General features: G+C 35.4%; 1 non-coding gene across 1 annotated transcript; it reads left to right on the top strand.

Annotated features, from left to right (window-relative positions):
• The first annotated feature begins 13,935 nt into the window (after positions 1-13,935).
• On the top strand, positions 13,936-14,042 carry LOC141670152 (small nucleolar RNA R71). The gene has a single exon (XR_012554395.1). It is a non-coding gene; the product is annotated as a small nucleolar RNA R71 (small nucleolar RNA).
• Positions 14,043-18,539: the final 4,497 nt, after the last annotated feature.

The following is an 18,539-nucleotide window of genomic DNA, read 5'->3' on the forward strand; positions in this document are numbered from 1 at the left end:
GTCTTCATGACATTAAAGCTCAAGAAAGGAGAAGAGATGTCAGACTGAAGATCGGTGAGAAATGGGATGAAGCTAGGAGAGTACTTGATATGCCTCAGCTGAGCACTAACAATGATAGGCAGTTCTTACATCTTCTTGACAAGCTGGATCTCAAATCCTAACAATGACATGTACATAAATGCTATCAAGACTGAAGTCTCAAGGATCACAGCTGCTTTTGATAGATCCCTAAATGAGATGAGCATTTTTGTATATTGTCAGAGTGAAGGATCCTTCAAGGTGTCACTTCATCTGTTCGAGAATCGTTCTTTGTCAGAGATTTGGGTTCTTCTCAACAAGGTAAAAAGAAGCTCAGAATTGAATGAAGTTCTTCGAGAAAGGCTTAAAGAGTTTGCCAGCAGGGCTAGTCCTCAAGTGGTCAACAATCCTCATCAGGTGAGATTCTTTAAGTCTGATTGTCTTCAAATCTGTCAGCTAGATGTACAATCTCTTAAAGACTACTCAGCTAAGCATCTGGTCTGGATGGAACATCATTTAAGAACTGCTGGATATTCATCCATGTTGAAGACTCAAGCTGCTGATTTGATTCAAGCTTATTGTGAAAAGAATATTAAAAGGTACAATCAGATCAAGAATAAGCTGAAGTCAGCTGGAGTTCAACCAGTCAGACCAGCAAGCTTCACTTCAGAAAAGGATCGTGTCTTTGACAAGGAATTGCTTCAAGATTTAGAAGAAGGTGAAGTCAGAAGAGAAGACAACTGAAGTCAATTAGCTCAAAACTCAATGTAATATGATTAGAGCTTTATGAATCAAGATAGTCTAATGTAGTTATATGTTCGGGCTAGAGGAACATCTATCTTGTATTCACTTGTAAATTTCATTTGGATTCTGGAAAATGTTAAATATAATCCAGAACTTTTCTGCTATTTACTTTGCATTACTGTTTATATCTTTTTCTTATTTGTTAGTTGAGTTATCCTCTAAGTATTTGTTGTTATTGTCTAACAAGCAAATAGGGGGAGATTGAAAGGCATATGTTAAGCCTATTCGTTTATTCGAGGATTTAACTCAACTCAAATAAGAATGTAATAAGTAAATAGTGGATCTATCATCAGAGAGATCTCACAAAGTAACATTTGTCAAAGGATAAAGAAACATTGTTCATCTACAGACTTGAAGATTCACTGGAAGAAGTTCAAGTATTTGATCATGCCTCAGTGATATAAATCAAGATCGTGGATTTAATCAAGTGACAGAGATCTCGTCAGGGTATCAATTAATTACAAGGATTTAGTCTGAAGAAAATCAGAGTATCAAAGTCAAGACATGAAGAAACGTCACTGAAGTTAGTCACTCATGAACCAGACAGTACATCGAGTGTCAGCATTGAAGTGGCAGAATTGATTCACAAGTCTCAGTGATTTTCAGAAGATTGTCAGAAGAATGGATGCTGCTCAGGGTTAGTATTAATTCTCTATTAATTAATTAAGTCATATAATTTAATTAAGAAAATAAATTATATCTGCAAAGATTAATTTATTGATTAATTGAATTAAATTGATTAATTAATTTAGAATTAATATTGAGGATTTACAGAATTTTAATTGGTTAAAATCTATTTTAATTCTGAAAAGGCAACTGATTGTACTAGTATGACAATCGGTATGACAATCAATAGTCATACCGAAAGTCATGCTAATTCAGTTGATTGTCTTCTAAGAATTATTATTTAGATTAAAATCTGTTATTAATTCAAGAAAGACAATTCATTTGAACTGATATGACAATCGGTATGACAATCAATAGTCATACCGAAAGTCTTGCTAGTTCATTTTGATTGTCTTGCTAGTTGAAAATATTGTCATACTGAAAGTCTTGCTGGCCAAAAGGGATTGTCATACCAGTTCATTTACATACGGTTGATTGACTTAAAAAGAAGCAGAATCCAATTTGATCAATAATCATCCAATACAGAACAAGAAAAAAAGAAGCAGAAAACAAAGGCACAACATTTTATTTTTCATCTGCTTTTCTTCAAGATTAAATTTCTAGATTGTAAAGTTAAATCCAATCAACTAGAAATATTTATCTTGTTCTTGTGTATCAATCTAGCGGATTAAAATCCCTAGAACTTAATCTCAAATCGCATTTAGCATTTGATCTTTTAATTACAAAAATAGAAAAAGTTCATGTCGAATTTATTCTAGATTTGTAATAATTGATTTGAGATTAATCCCTTGTAACCGATACCGTAGTTGTAACACCTTTCAAGTTTAATAAAAGTTTTATTTAACTTGAATTTTGTTTCACAAATTTTATTCCGCATTTTATTCGATTAAACGGTATTGTTTACATTCAACCCCCCCTTCTACAAACAAATTGGGACCTAACAATAATGCAACACTAGGCTTGGATGATCTCGATCCCCCAACTTGAGTCACTTGGTCGCTAAACTAGACAAAGTCTTCTAATTTTGGCTTCCTAACTCGATGTGCCTTTTACCCTCACTTGTGCCTTTTATTCTACTGACCTTATACTATCTTACAACTATGGTGGTTAACCTAAATCTCACTCCTAAGTGTTCTAAAACTATGTGATGAGTGAAAGTGCTCACTGGTGCAAATTTCAGAATGACAACTATGGTTTCTTGAGTGCATTAGACACTCTTAAACTACAAGTTTTCCTTCAAAATTTTTACACAAGACTCTCCTAACCTAAGGACATCTCCCAAACTTGATGTGGCTCTAGGGCCTGGCTTGGGCTTTCTTGGGCCTAAGCTCAAAGTCCATGGTTCCCCTGTTTTCCTGGGCAGAAAACACCCTAACTTGAATTAACTTGTGACACATGGTTCTAACTCATATCCTATGAACTATGGTTGGAAAAACTTCTCTGACACTCCCTATAACTAAGGCCCAACAGGGCCTAATGAGGGCCTACCCATGACATGGTCAAATCTCCCTATTTCTAAGTTGCAACAAAACTATCCCCTGCTGGACAGATTTTGTTATTCTACTTGTGCATCTAACCAAATGACATGCAAACCTCCAACCAACTCCTAAAACCTTTTATATACTCCCAATACTAAATTCTGGTGGCTTGGGCCTCAAAGTGCACATCAATGACATGGTCAAAACTCACTCTAAACCTCAGGGTACTAAACTGATCTTCTGCAGAAACTATAACTCTTCTTCCTCCAAGGTTTTGACTTGACAAACTCAACCACCAACAACCCAATACCCAAACCAAGACTTAAACATGGTGATCTACTAAACTAATTCCCTTATACTCAAAATAATCTTGGTGGAGATCATCCTTACCTAAGGTGCAATCATGGCAAAACAAAAGAAACCACATTTCACAACTAACAAATCATCAAGTTTTTGAAACAACAAGTTATGCATTTTATAAAAGATATACATGACTTATTACCATGCATCAAGAAGCATTAATCAATATTAACACATTATTCCTACTGAAATTAATCTTACTATTAAAATCTTTCCAAATGATCAAAATCTTATAACATTCTAAGTGAAATCCACATGCATGCATGCCTTTGAGTTTTGCAAACCAAAACAACATATTTTCTAAATATGTTTTATCAAGAAATTTACATGCAAGCCTAGCATGAGCTATATCTAGATGATCACTTAGCATGCAAGGAGTTTTATCAAATTTTTACTACAAAATTCAAGCCATTATCACATAAACATGCAAATATTGAACAAAGCAACAAGAATGGCCTCAAGAACCATTCATTCGGCTCCCCTATGGTCATGGCCGAATGAAATGGAAGGTAATGGCCATTTAACATCAAGAGTTTTCTTCTCAAGACTTGGCACTTCACTATTCCTTGTAGTCCTCTCAAAAATAACCTTAAACTCACAAGAATCAAGGTTGTACTTTGAGTTTCAACTAAAACCTTAACATGCAACCTTAAAACTTAAACTTCCTACTCAAAACTCTTTAAAATATAAGTGATCATGGCATGGGAAGTAACATTTACTTGTTGTAGAAGGTGGAACTTGATTGAGAAAGAAAGAAAATTTATACCATAAAAAAATTTGGATTTTTAGAAATTTTATAAAACTACTTTTGAATTTTGTGAACAAATAACTTTTAAAAAGATATTTATTCAAGGTTTAAAAATATTCCTTATAAAACAAAAATGAAAGAAATAAATAAATTTTTGCTTTGAAAATTCATATACCACATAACAAAAATTTAGGACGTAGAAATTCTCATTCACACAAGCATACAATAGTTGAATATATTGGCATTCGGCTTTATAATTACACCAAATTTACAATTAATATTACACAGAAATGCCGGGTGTAACATACCGGCTTAATATTGAACCTACAGGGTCACACCATAAAAGAGAATGATTTAATGGTGGAGGAATTTAATTAATAATGGCTGATAATTATTTATTTATGAAATAAATAATTAATTGGCAAATTTAATAATTGATTATATGAGATTTAATTGATTATAAATTAATTAAGAAAATGTTCTTAATATTATTAATTAATAATTTAATTTTTGGAAATTAAATCAAGTGAGAGAATTATTTCTAAAGAGTTTAGAAAAAAGATTAATAATTAAAAGGTGTTTTAATTATTACTGAGAGTAATAAAGGGTTAATAATAATAATATTTTATGGAAAAAATTTCAGCTGAAAATTTTGCCTATAAATATACTATTATAGACCCTATTTTTGCCTCAACCAAAAAGATTTACAAAACCCTAATTCTCTCCATCTCCTCCTCCTTCATTACATCATTTTCTTGGTGGATACCGGTGGAGTGCTTCACACTTGAGGAGCAGCTGCTAAGGATCTCCGTTCATCGTTTTTGGATCGCCATTAAAGACCTCCATCTTTCCATTAACGTAAAGCTTCTTAAGGTAAACATACTGAACTATGAATTAAATATTATTTTTTGCATGGATCCTGCGGAGTGTTTCGGTTTTTTAAGATTTAAATTTACGTTTTCGCTGCGTTTATGTGCTAAAAACCCTTCAATGGCATCAGAGCTACTTACGAAAAGTTTTTAATTCGTTTATGTGTTTAACTGTTTTCGATATATGAGCATGTACGTGATTCACCATGATTTGATGTTGATATAATATGCTTATATATGTATGGTTTTTAATATATGATATTCATGTGAGTTGTATAATCATAAGATGATTATGTAATCTGTATATATACTGATATATACATGATTTATGTTTGTTATAATTATGAGAATCATATTAGATACGGATTCTGAATTGGCTGCTGCAGATTTGCTGAAATCTGGGTCTGGTGTCCGATTTACGCAAATGAATACCCTATTCCATAGGTAAACGAGCGTCTGAACAAAACTGATAGCAAAAACTATCAACAACTCGTCTGTAAGGCGTTTGACGTCGTTTACTTCCCGTAAACAGTGATTCTTGTTTTTCTGATTTGATTCTGATTTTTCTGATTTTTGTCATATTTTATTTTTATGATTAGATCATGGATAATTTGATATGTTAAGATCAGATTATGTGTTTTAACATGCTTTAAATGGTTTTGGTTTTGGTTTTAAATACGACTTGCATGTCGTCAATCTTTGTAATCATAAATCTCGAATGTAACTCGAGTTATTTTTGTAAGTTCATTAGATTAGTTTTACTTTCAATCATTTAATGTAATTGAAGACTCAAGAAGGCTATCCAATGGAGGTGATATAAAGAAGAAGACGAGGCATAAAAGAAGTCTAAACAAAGAAGAAGACTTATGTAATAAGTAGTTGTATTTATTTCCATCACCGTATTAGATTGACCTTGATCTTTATCATGAGCTTGATAAAGATCACATAGGATGGGGCCATAACCAAACATATTTAATTTATTGCACTTTACATTTACTTGTTTATTTAATTTTATATATGAGATATATGCCTATGTTTACCATGCGATGATAGATTTAGGTGAACTTAAATCAATATAAGGCGTGCTCTAGAAAATCTAGAATAAGAATCGTTTCTTGCCTTAACAATAAATATTATGAATACAATCATGAGATTCTTGTGTTTATGAAACACATAATTGAATATGAATTTTCAATATTGAGAGAAAGGATGATTCTGTCAACAAAAGATTTCTATCTGTAAGAAAGGGTTATTAAGTGACGCCTCTTGACAATGCTCCACCCGATTTGGGAATCATCTGATTATCGATTATTGATTTGAAATATTTAATTTAAAAGGAAGAATCTCTTTATAATATGATTATGATTGTAACGTAATATAATCCCTCTAAAATTAAATAATATCAAGTAGTAATTAGCCAATGACATAACGGGCTTGTGTCGGTCATAGTCTTCCAACATGGTAGAAAGTGGTTCTTATTTTTAAATCATTGTCGTTTCGTGCTACAGCCGAGGGCTTTGATTTTGAAATAAGAAATACTTGTCTATTACATAGAGATGTGTACATTGAATTACAATCTAAAGGTCGGTATGTACTACAGCCGTGGGCCGTTGGAGACTGATTCAATTGTACGAAATGTTGGGTTAGACTTGACTTAGAATATTGAGTTTGTCGTGCCACAGCCGTGACTCAATTATTCAAGAGGCTAAACTTATATTAGGGAATAACATAAGATGTAATTGACAAGAGTTGTCTGCCTATTGAACATCACATGACGTTTCGTGCCACAGCCGATGTTGTATGATGGAATGTAGGATCCCTATTCCCACTAGCATTATGAATGCTTAATTTTCACTTAGGGGGTTGAAAAAATTAGATAAACTAGTGGGAGACACTTATGAATAAAGACCCGATTCTTATAGTGTTTTGAAATGAAATTGAATATTTGCTAAGTGTTGTTATGTGTTTATCATTTACATATTTACTATATTCGTCATGTCTTTTGCACTATCACTCCGGAGCATACTAGATGCTCACAAGTTGACTGGTCCTAATTTAGCTGTTTGTTTTCACTATAATAAGTTGGGGCACTGGAGGAGGAACTGCAAGGTTTACCTTGCAGAATTGAAGAAGAAGGGTAGTGAGACTACCGCCTCTGATTCAGGCATGTTCATGATCGAAGTTAATATGTCACTAGGTAAAATTTCTACTTGGGTATTAGATACCGCCTGTGGTTCTCATATTTGCAATTCGTTGCAAGGACTAAAGGGAAGTAGGACTCTTGAAAAAGATGAGGTGATTCTACGTATGGGCAATGGAGCAAGGGTTGTGGCCATATCTGTAGGATCATTTAGTTTATATATGCCTACGGGCAAGACTATTATTTTGAATAATTGTGTGGTGACACTATAGCTAGTATGTAGGTGCTTATTATAGAATAAGTTCACTGAACATGACTCACACAGATGAACAACTGATGGAGTTCACTCACGTGTCAGCAGTTGTTCACATAGTGATAGTTGTACAAGTATCCTTAGACTTGAGGTCATCATAGTCATCTTGTGTACACTGAACTATGATTTGGTTTAGTTCTTAGTCTCCAGGGACAATTATAAGGGCTCTATTGGCTATAGTAATTTGTACACGAAGATAGTGTATGATCAATAAAGGATCTACCCCTTCCAGTGAAGGAAGAGAATATTCAATGCTGATCCACTTATGCTAGTTCAGGAATCTCTGGCCAGAGTGAATGAAATTAGAAAGGAGTTTCTAATTTACATTAAATAAAACTAAGCATAGTGAATGGGAAAGCAAGTGATTATATAAGATAGGCTTGACACAAGTTCCATGCCTTGTATTTAATTGTGACATTGCTGGGCAGAAGGAATTGATTTTACGGTAACTACTCATTGAATATGTTCTTGGTATTCTAAGCAGTGAATTTGTATTATCCACATAGTCGCGATATGCTGAGAAATATCCCTCACGATGTAGAATAAATATTATTAATTAATTAATCATATTTAATGAATTAGAGAATTTATATAAATAATGATAAAATAGTATTATTATTATTTATTTCTACTACCGGCTTAATATTGAACCTATAGGGTCACACCATAAAAGAGAATGATTTGATGGTGGATGAATTAATTAATAATGACTGATAATTATTTATTTATGAAATAAATAATTAATTGAAAAATTTAATAATTGATTAAATGAGATTTAATTGATTATAAATTAATTAAGAAAAGGTTCTTAATATTATTAATTAAGAATTTAATTTTTGGAAATTAAATCAAGTGAGAGAATTATTTCTAAAGAGTTTAGAAAAAGGATTAATAACTGAAAGGTGTTTTAATTATTAGTGAGAATAATAAAGGGTTAATAATAATAATATTTTATGGGAAAATTTTAAGCTGAAAATTTTGCCTATAAATATACTATTATAGACCCTATTTTTGCCTCAACCAAAAAGATTTATAAAACCCTAATTCTCTCCATCTCCTCCTCCTTCATTACATCGTTTTCTTGGTGGATACCGGTGGAGTGCTTCACACTTGAGGAGCAGCTGCTAAGGATCTCCGTTTATCATTTTTGGATCGCCATTAAAGACCTCCATCTTTCCATTAACGTAAAGCTTCTTGAGGTAAACATACTGAACTACGAATTAAATATTATTTTTTGCATGGATCCCGCGGAGGGTTTCGATTTTTTAAGATTTAAATTTACGTTTTTGTTGCGTTTATGTGCTAAAAACCCTTCAATCAAAACCTACTACTGCCACTCAACAAACACAAATATCAGAACATGCCAACCAGCCATCATCACATAATCATATGAAGCTTTCTTCTTTTAGAGCAAAGAGGACTAAGACAGTACCTCAGGCACAACAGAAAATAAGGAAGATGATTTTAAGAGACGAGTCTGATGATGAGGCACAAGTTCAACCATCAGAACCTGTTGCTGAAGTAGCTGAGAAGGTCTCTTCTCAGAAAGCTCAAGAAACTAAGAGTTCTAGGCCCCTAAAAAGGCTTAGAAAGCTAAACTCTGATGATCAAACTCCCAGAGTCTCTCCACCAGCTAAAAGACTTAAAAAGGAAAGAGCAAGGAGGGCTATAGAGGAATCAATCTCTGAAGGAGGAATAGATGCAGTAGCTGTGGAAGGGGGTCAGGAATCTCTGATCCCACAAGAACCCACTGTAGTTGAATCTCTTCCAAGTGCTGAGCCAGAACTTCATGAAGCTAACAAATCTCCAATCCAAGAGCTAGAGACTACTCCAATGCCTACACCTCCTGTGTCTCCAATAAACTCTCCAGTACATGCTGACAACCTAGGCACAAGTGCTGAAATTGATATCAACAACTTGGATGTGCCTGTGGTCTTGTATCCGGAAGCTCCATCTACTTCACATCTTTCTCAGCACACTCCACCAACAACTCCACTGCTAGATGCTGATGTTCATGCATATATTCCAACAACACCTATTCTGAATGCAGATTTTGAGGATCAGAAATTAGGTGGGTATCAGGAGTTGGAAGTTGATCAGAACCTGACAGCAGACCAGCACATAGAAGATGATCAGGATTTATTTCAAGATCAACACTTAGTTACTAATGAGTCTGAATCTTCTATTGCTTCACACACAATCATTCTATCAAAAGATGCTAATGCTGAAGACTATACAAGTTCTGTTGAAGTAAATGCTAAAAATACTGGTGAAGCTGCTACAAATATAAATGCTGATGCAGCTGGTCCTTCAGGACATTCACCTCCACAAACAGTTGGTAAAGCTGATTTGATTAAGAAGTTTGTGAGACAGGATGCACCAGTTCCTTGGGGTGAAACTCACAGAGGAAGAGAGTGGATCAAGGAGTGGAACAAAGTTGATTTTATTCCTACTGCAGATGTTCTTGCTGAGCACCTGACTAAAGCTGATGAGATGCTGATAAATGATGACTTCAAAGCACAACTCAGAGTTAATGCATTGAGTACCAGGAACCTTCAAGGTCAACACTCAATAACTCAAGCCAAGGTGGACCAAATTCAAGATATAGTGACTAAGCAAACCATGAATGTCACATTGGACAAGAAAATGTTTTTTAAGCCAGCCTTTGACCGCATTGAGTATATAGAAAAGACTCAAAAAAGCAGAAAGCTCAACTATCTGATATTTTAAAGAATCAAGCTGCTCAACAAAACCAACTCAATGAAATCCAAAACTCTGTGGAATTGCTTGTCTCCCTGCTTCTACCAGATGATACCAAAAAGGGGGAGAAAGTAATTAAGTCCAAATGCAGAACTGATCAACCACTGAAGGGTAAGGATGATGATAATGAAGACCAGGGAAACTCTGAAAGGAGTAGAGGTCTAAGTTAAGGCAGGGGTTCTTTATCAAGGAAAGCCAGAACTACAAGTCAAAGAACAAGTTCTGATACTGGTAAAAGGATAAGTTCTGATGAACAAACTCTAAAACTTGATGAAGAGATCTCCAAAAGGCTGTTCCTAAAGGACAATCTAGGAATGGATATTGAAAGCCTGAAGGAAGAAGAGATTAGACTGAAAGCTGAAAATGACAAATCTAAGTCAAAGTCTAAAACTCAAGTCACAGCAAAGAAACCACCTAAGCCTAAGGGCATTGTGATCAGAGAGAGGACAAATACTGAGGCATTTAAGGCCAAGTCTAAATCACAGGGGGAAGTTGATCCTAGATTCAAGGGTAAGGCAAAAGATGATAAATCTGTAAAGATATATCTGCCAACCATGGATCTGGAAGTAAATGCTGATGAAGATACAAGTCTGATTTTGAAGAAGAAAAGGAATATTCAAGCAACCTCTGACAGAGCTCAAGTTGTCTTGACATCTTGCTCATGTTAAACCTTCAACAGCTCTACTACCTGGGTTTACTAAAGCTCAACAATCTGCTCAACCTATGAAGACTTCAACAAATGTTTTCCAGGGTAGATTGATCCAAGGGAAGGAAGCTAGAGATAAAAAAGGACTGGGTAATGCTGATGAGAAAATAATAAACAACTCTACCTCAGATCCTACATCTCTTACTGAACCAGGAGTAGGGACAACTCCAGAAAGACTAAATCAATTGGAGTCTATACAGATGGTCTACAACTCCAAGCTGAATGAAGACATAATGCTTTATTTTATGACAGATGGGAGAGTATTCCAGATAAGAAAGGATGCAATTCGGTTGAAGTATTATGAAGAACTGCAACATGTTTTATTTCTACTTCAAGTGAAGAACAGGTCAACAGATGGTGCTGCTAGATACTTAATATCTGATATTCAAAGGCAGAAGAAACTTTACTCTGTAAAGTCTGACAGCCCATACTATCCAAAGTACAGAGCTCACAATGGTGATTTAGTTGAGATGAAGCCCAATACCGCCAAGATCACTACTTTTCTGGGTATTAAGGGTATTGAATTAAATCTGGAGTCTGACAAAGCTTATCTGATCAGACTGGATCAGGAGATAAGGAAATCAAATATTAATGATCTCAGGGTTGCTATCTTTTAGACAGGAGAGGATACAGCTGAACTTAAAGATGCTAAAAGGAGGATGATAAATGAACTTGAATATGCAGAGAGAACTCTTCTGAAGAACTATCTAAGAACAACTCCTGACATCAAAGAGATCACACACTGAAGCCAGGTCAAGGACTATAACTTAAATTTTGAAGGATATACAGGCTAAAGCTGATATCAGACTTTAAGGATGGTAAAAGCTACAAGGACTGTGAGTTGTAGTTATCTAGTCAAATTCTCATATGCATTTGTACTTAATGTTTTTGACATCATCAAATATCTATTGAACTTGTATATTATGCTAATTTATAATTTGGGGGAGATTGTTAGATATATTTGTGATGTCATGTCTAATAATGATTTGTGTTTAGTTTTCAGATCTTGACTAACAGGACAAATCAGGACTTAACTATAAATCAGTACTTATACTGAAGTCAGAACTTAAGATATCAGAACTTAAGTTATCAGAACTTAAGATATCAGAAGATATTTATCAGAAGATAATATCATGACTTAAGAAGACTTTCAGATAAGGAAGGCGGCTGATTGAAGGGAAAGAAGATCAAGACTAAAACAAGAAGAGATATGCATGGAGAAGAATTCTATGAAGAATAGAAAACTTGGTGGAAAAGATAACTAATTGATATATTTTTGGATACAAAATTATATTCGATATCAATTAGAGATTATCTTGTAACTGTGTGGTATATAAACACAGACATAGGGTTTACACTAGAAGTGTTATCATTATCGAGAATATTATTCATTGTAACCTTAGCAGATCTTAGTGATATTGTTCATCACTGAGAGAGAACAGTTCCATTGCAACACTGTTTTATTAATAAGATTATTCTTTGTTACATACTCGTGTTCTTAATTCGATTTGATTGTATTAGACACTGTATCCAACCCCCTTCTACAATGTGTGTGACCTAACACTGTAGCCAAGAATGGTCTTCCCAAGATGATGGGAATCTTCTTATCTTCCTCGAAATAAAGAATTACAAAGGCATCAGGGAAGATGAGTTTATCCAACTTAACCAAGACATCCTCCACTATTCCTCGCGAATAAACGAAGGAACGATCAGCTAGTTGTAATGACATGTATGTCGGTTTCGGATCAGGTAGACCAATATTTTTGAAGATAGATAAGGGCATCATATTGATGCTAGCTCCCAAATCACACAAGCATTTGTCGAATGACAAGTTTCCAATAGTGCAAGGAATAGTGAAACTTCCAGGATCTTTAAGCTTCGGAGGCATTTTTTGTTGCAGGACATCATTGCACTCCTCCGTTAGAGCAATGGTGTCTATGTCATCGAGTTTCACTTTCCGAGATAGAATACCCTTTATAAATTTCGCATATCTAGGAATCTGTTCAAGAGCTTCAGCGAAAGGTACTTTGATATGAATTTTCTTGAACACCTCTAGAAACTTAGCAAATTGCTTATCCAACTTCTGCTTCTGCAGCCTCTTAGGAAAAGGACGTGGATGATAGACCTGTTTCTACCCTGTATTACCCTCAGGAGGAGTGTGTTCCACATTTTTCTTCCTTGATTCCACCTTTGCATCCTTCTACACCACTTTTTCAGCTACAATCTCATTTTTTGGATTTGGCAAAGGTGTAGATACACCTGCATTTTGGACAGAGTTTTCAGACTCTTTGTCTTGCTGAATTTGGGGGCTTGCAACCTTTCCGGATCTCAAGATGATGGCTTCCCTCTTGCCTGGATTGGCTTCTGTATCACTAGGAAGCGTTCCTGATGGTCGATTAAATATGACATTAGCAATCTGCCCTATTTGGTTCTCCAGAGTCTTGATAGAAACATCCTGGCTTTGGCATATAGAGCCTGGTTTTTGCACATAAGCCGTAACTCCTCCAATTCAGATTTTTCATTCGAAGATAGGTTTACACCTCTATGAGTTTGTTGTTAAAGTTGGAGTTGTTGTATTGGTGCATATTGCGGTTGTTGAAAACCAGGAGGGTTGAATTGCTTTGCTGCATACTGCTGATATGGTTGTTGCATCACACTCTGATTTTTGCTCCAGCTGAAGTTAGGATGATTCCAGTTGTCAGGATGATAAGTGTCCGAAACTGGTTAATGCGATCTCTGAAAGTTGCTCACAAACTGAGCTGATTCACTAGATATAACGCATTGCTTCGTCACATGTAAACCTGCACACATCTCACAAACTCTGGTTATCTGAATAACATCATAGTTAGTCAGAGAATCGATCTTGATAGACAACACCTTTAGTTGAGCAGTGATAGCTGTAGCTGTATCCACTTCAAGAACTCCTGCTAACCTGTCCTGTGGTAATCTCTGGGTTGGATACTGATATTCATTAGCAACTATCAGTTCAATTAGAACATAAGCTTCCTCATAGCTCTTTTCCCATAATGTTCCACCTGATGCTGCATCGAGTATGGTTCTTGATTGTGCTCCCAAACCGTTATAAAAGCAATTGATGATCATCCAATCAGGCATTCCATGATGAGGACACTTCCTAAGCATCTCCTTGTAGCTCTCCCAAGCTACACATAGAGATTCTTTCGATTGCTGTGCAAATTAAGTAATAATGTTTCTGATTGCAGCTGTCTTCGCCATAGGGAAAAATTTAGTGAGAAATTTTTGAGCAAAATCTTCCCATGTAGCAATCAAACCAGCTGGTAGAGAGTGCAACCAACACTTATCCTTATCCTTCAGAGAGAATGGGAAAAGCCTCATCTTTATAGCATCTTCAAAAACATTGTTGAACTTGAAAGTGTTGCAGATCTCGATGAAATCTCTAATGTGCATATTTGGGTCTTCCGTTGGAGAACACCCAAATTGGACTGAATTCTGTACCCATTGAATCATTTCATGCTTGATTTTAAAGGTATTAGCTGCGATCGCTGGCCTGACAATACTAGATTGAATGTCATTGATCTTGGGTTGAGAAAAATCCATCAACGCTTTCGTTGGTGTTGCTGGATCTCTTATTGTAACGAGTACCTGAAACACAAACAAGTAAACCGTGAAAGTAAAAGAATCCGAGTCAATGAACTTTAACGACCACTGATGTCAAGCACATAAACTAAAAATCAACACTGAGTCCCCGACAACGGCGCCAAAAACTTGTTAGGGCGAAAACATGCGCTAAAATTACATGCAAGTATACGTGTTCGCAAGTAGTATAAGATATAAATCATATTCGTACCCATAGAGACTCTTTTTAGTTAACTTAAGATTTTGCACCTATGCAATAATGGTATGGCTATCGCTCAATGCTAAGACAATAACAAGTTGAGATGTTTATAACTAAGATTAAACTAACATGCAATTAACTTAGAATAAAAGTGATTGAATTAATTATATAAGACAAATATTGGATTCTAACTTCATTAAATACTTCATTCAAAGACATTTTCTTAACCTTAGCATGCAATGGTGATGAAAACTAATCAGATAACACGAAACTAGTAAACGCCAACTTTTGTTGTATGAATACTGTTAGGTCACACACACACTGTAGAGGGGGTGAATACAGTGTATAGTACAATCAAATCAAACTTTAATAACTTAAGTAACAGAAAACAAACTTTATTGAAACAATAAACTTTGTTACCGTATGAAACTGTTACCTCTCAGTGATGAACAAATATCACGAGAGCTGCTAGGGTTACAATGAATAATCTTCTCGAATATGATAACACTTATAGTGTAAATCATATGTCTGTGTTTATATACTACACAGTTATAAGATAATTGCTAATTGATATGGAATATAATTCTGCTTCCTAAAATATATCAATCAGATATCTTTTCTTCCAAGTATTTTATTCTTCATAGAATTCCTTCTTCATGCGTATCTCTTCTTATGTTTGTCTCGATCTTCTTTCCTTTAACCAGCTGACTTCCTTATCTGAACGTCCTTCAGCACTTAAGTTCTGATATCCATCTTCTGATGATTATCTCCTGATAATATAAGTACTGATATCCTTAAGTCCTGACTTCCAGTAAGTACTGATTTATCCTGTTTAAGTAAGATCTGAAAACTAAACATAAATCACGTTAGCCATGACATTATAAATTATCTAACAATCTCCCCCAACTTGTAAATTAGCATAATATACAAGTTTAACAGATATTTGATGATGTCAAAAACATTAAGTACAAATGCATGAGAATTAGACTGGATAACTACAACTTACAGTCCTTAAACCTTTACCAGTCTTTAACTTCTGATAACAACTTCAGTCTGTATTCACATCAGAATTTAAGCAGTTACAGATCTTGACTTGGCTTCATCTTCTGATCTCTCTGATGTCAGGAGTTGTTCTGAGATAGTTCTTCAACAAACATCTCTCAGCATATCTGAGTTCATCAATCATCCTCCTTTTAGCATCTTTAACTTCTGCAGTATCTTCACCAATTTGAAAGATTGCAGCCCTGAGATCATTAATTCTAGCTTTTCTTATATCCTGATCCAGTCTGATCAAATATACTTTATCAGACTCAAGATTGAATTCCACAACCCTGTAACCCAGAAAGGTAGTTATAATCTTAGCAGTGTTGGGCTTCATTTCAACTATATCACCCTTGTGATCTCTGTACTTTGGAAGATATGTGTTGTCAGACTTAATAGAATAAAGCTTTTTCTGTCTCTGAATCTGATTCTTCAAATAGTTTGCAGCACTTTCTGTTATTTTGTCATTCACTTAAAGTAAGAATAATACATGCTCCAGTTCTTCAAAATACTTCAATGGAATGGCATTTTCCCTTATATGATAAACCCTACCATCTGTCATGAAGTACAACAAGATGTGTTCTTTAAGTAGGTATGGTAAACCATTTGTACAGATTCCAGTTGATTCAATCTCTCAGGAGTTGCTCCAATACCTGGTTCACTTAAGGAAGTTGGATCATTGGTAGTGTTCTGTATTCTTCTTTCATCAGCACTTCCCAATCCAGTTTTCTCTCTTGCTTCCTTTCCAGTAACTACTCTTGCTTCAAAACCACTTGCAGCAGTCTTCAAAGGTTGAGTTTGTTTTGCTTTAGTGAATCCTGGTAGGAGTGTCGTTGATTTATCTTCTGATATCAAGTTAACTTGAGCTATATCAGAGGTTACTTGCTTCTTTGAAATATCAGAACTTACTATCTCTTGACTCTGAACAACTTGAGCCATGTCAGAGATTGTCTTAAAAACTTTTCTTGAAGTCAGAGCAAGATCAGCATCTTCATCAGAAATTTCTTCATTCACAGGAGGCACATAAACCTTGATAGGTTCACCAACTTTTTCTTTGCCCTTTGACCTTGGATCTATCTGCAATTGTGATTTAGCCATGGTTGCTTCAGGATTTGTCCTTTCTTTTATCACAATGCCTTTGAGTTTTGGAAGTGTCTTTTTACCAGAAGCTTCATATTTAGATTAGACTTTTCCTGATTTAAGTCTGGCTTCTTCTTCTATTAGACTCTCCAAGTCCATTCCTGGATTTTCCTGAAGAAATAACTGTCTTGACATTTCTTCATCAAGATCTAAAAGTTCATCAGAACTTATCCTTTTACCAGTAGCAGAAATAATTCTTTTTCCAGCATCAGAACTTGTCCTGTGACTTGTGATTTCAGCTTTTCTTGATGAGAAATCTCTACCTTGACTATGACCTCTACCCATTCCAGAGTTTCCATGGTCATCTTTTTCATCATCCTTCCCCTTCAGTGTCTTATCAGTTTTGCATTTGGACTTAATTACTTTCTCCCCCTTTTTGGCATCAGCAGGTAAGAGAAGAGAGACAAGCAATTCCACGGAGGCTTGGATTTCATTAAGTTGAGATTGCTGAGAAGCTTGATTTTTTAGAATATCATCAATCTGAGCTTGTTGTTTCTCTTGAGTCTTCTCAATATAAGCAACTCTGTCAAAGGTAGGTTGAAAGAATTTTTTCTTTTCAATCTTCTGAACTTGTTTTTGCTTCATTAATTATTCCTGAATCTTATGTAACTCTGCATGAGTAGTTGAATGGAGACCTTGTAGATGTTTAGTACTCAATGCAGTGACTCTAAGCTATGTTTTGAAATCATCAGTAATTAACATCTCATCAGCTTTTGTCAAGTGCTCAGCAAGATTCTTTGCAGATGGAACACAGGTAACTGAGTTCCATTCCTTAGTCCACTCCTGTCCTGCAGGAGTTTCACTCCAAGGCACTGGTACTTCTCTAATGACAAACTTCTTAACTAGTTCAGATTTAAGAACAGTTTATTGAGGTGCATGTCCTGAAGGACCTGCTTCATCTGTATCTGCATTTGGAGCAGCATCACCAGTATCTCCAGCATTTGCAGCATCAGAACTTACAGAATCAGTATCTTCTGATAAAACAATAGTATGAGAAGCAATTAAGGCTTCAGCATCATCCTCTAATTGCTGATCTGGTTCCAAGTTCTGATCAACAGCCATATCCTGATGCTCACCTATATTCTGATCATCATCATCTAGATGCAGAGAAGGTGTAGTAGATAATTCTGGAGTTTGAGCAGCATCAGTAACAGATGTTGTTGATGGATTAGTTGCTGTTGGAGCTTCTAAGTAAGGTATTTCAGGCACAACCAGGTTCTGGATATCAATTTCAGCACTTGTGCCTGGATCAACAGGAGATACAGTCTTAGGAGACACAGACGATGTGTTAGCCATTTCAGTAGCAGCTTCCTTAGTTGGAGTTAATGGAGAAGCAGTGGCTTGAGCAGATTCCTTTTCTTGTGAGATCAAAGATTCCTGATCTCCTTCCTTAGCTGCTGCTTCCTCATCATCTGAAACTGGCCTTTTAGCTCTCTGTTTCTTGTATCTCTTTGAAGATGGGGATTCCTTGGGAGGTTCAACATAAGTCATTCTTCTAAGCCTTTTGAGAAGCTTAGATCCCCCAATTCCAGAATCCTTCTGAGAAGGAACTTTCTCAGCTTCTTTAACAACAGGTTCTGAAATAGAAACCTGTTCCTCACTATCAGACTCATCTCTCAAAATAATCCTCCTTCCCTTCTGAGGTGTTTGAGGAATAGTCTTTGTCCTCTTAGGCTTGGAAGATGAAGGCTTCACAGTAGGTGCTGAGGATGAAGGTTGAG

Source organism: Apium graveolens, chromosome 6, assembly GCF_009905375.1.
Source record: "Apium graveolens cultivar Ventura chromosome 6, ASM990537v1, whole genome shotgun sequence".
Lineage (NCBI taxonomy): Eukaryota > Viridiplantae > Streptophyta > Magnoliopsida > Apiales > Apiaceae > Apium > Apium graveolens.